Below are 1,209 nucleotides of genomic sequence, written 5' to 3' on the forward strand. Positions count from 1 at the left end.
GATTTATGACTTGCAAGAACATTTTCAGGGGCCCAGGAACAACAAGACCCATAGTCCCACAATGAGGCATGAACTGATAAACCTAGGAACGGAACAAGATCCAAAGTTTGTCAAGCTTCGTATGTGTTGTACATAGAAAGAGCGACAGGCCTCTGTCCACTTGTTCAAAAAATACCGAGATGTGTTCGCATGGACGTATGATGATCTGAAAACTTATGACATGCGGATCATCCAATATATCATCCCAATCAAAGAAGGGGTCAAGCCATATCAATGGAAGTTGAGGAAAGTACATCCATTGCTTGAACCCCTCATACAAAAAGAGCTTACTAAGTTGTTGGATGCACAAATCATATACAAAGTTTGTCATTCCACATGGGTCTCCAACCTTGTTCCTATACATAAGAAGTCTGAGGAAATCCACTTGTGGGTCGATTTCCAAAATGTAAACCACGCCTCGAACAAAGACAACTACCACGTGCCGTCTATGGAGCACATTTTGTAAACAATATTTGGGGCATAGATGCTCTCTATTCTTGATGGTTTCTCAGGATACAATTAGGTTCTGGTAGCAGAACCTGACAGACTCAAAACTACTTTTCATACCAACTGCGGTATGTTCACTTATAGACGAATGTCGTTTGGGCTTGTAAACACAAGTGAAATATTTCAACGTGCCATGGACATCACCTTTTGTGGACTCATTGGACAGAGCATGGTGGTATACCCCGATGATGTGATTGTGTTCTCAAGAAGACGAGAAGACCACATACGCCATCTGAAGAAATTATTTGAGCGATGTCGGAGATACAGGATTTCCTTGAATCCCAAAAAGAGTGTATTCGTAGTGTCGGAGGGGAACCTCCTTGGACACATTGTTGCCAAAAGCGGGATCAAGGTGGATCCATACTGGGTTCAAACCATTACACAGATCCCTTACTTAGTCAACAAGAAAGCCATGCAATCCTTCTTGGGAAAGATAAACTTCCTCAAGAAGTTCATCTCGGATTATGCGTAGATAGTAAAGCCCATGCATGACATGATCAAGAAAGATGTAGTCTACAGCTGGGGTAAGAAGGAAAAGTATGCATTCAATCGGATCATGCAGGCCATTGCAGAAGCACCTATACTCTACAATGCAGATTTCAAAAAATATTTCCTGCTACACACGTTCACTTCCAACAATTCACTAGCTGCAGTAATCACTCA

Source organism: Pinus tabuliformis, chromosome 5_2, assembly GCF_031772625.1.
Source record: "Pinus tabuliformis cultivar Carrire ecotype Pingquan chromosome 5_2, CPIR1, whole genome shotgun sequence".
Taxonomy (NCBI): domain Eukaryota; kingdom Viridiplantae; phylum Streptophyta; class Pinopsida; order Pinales; family Pinaceae; genus Pinus; species Pinus tabuliformis.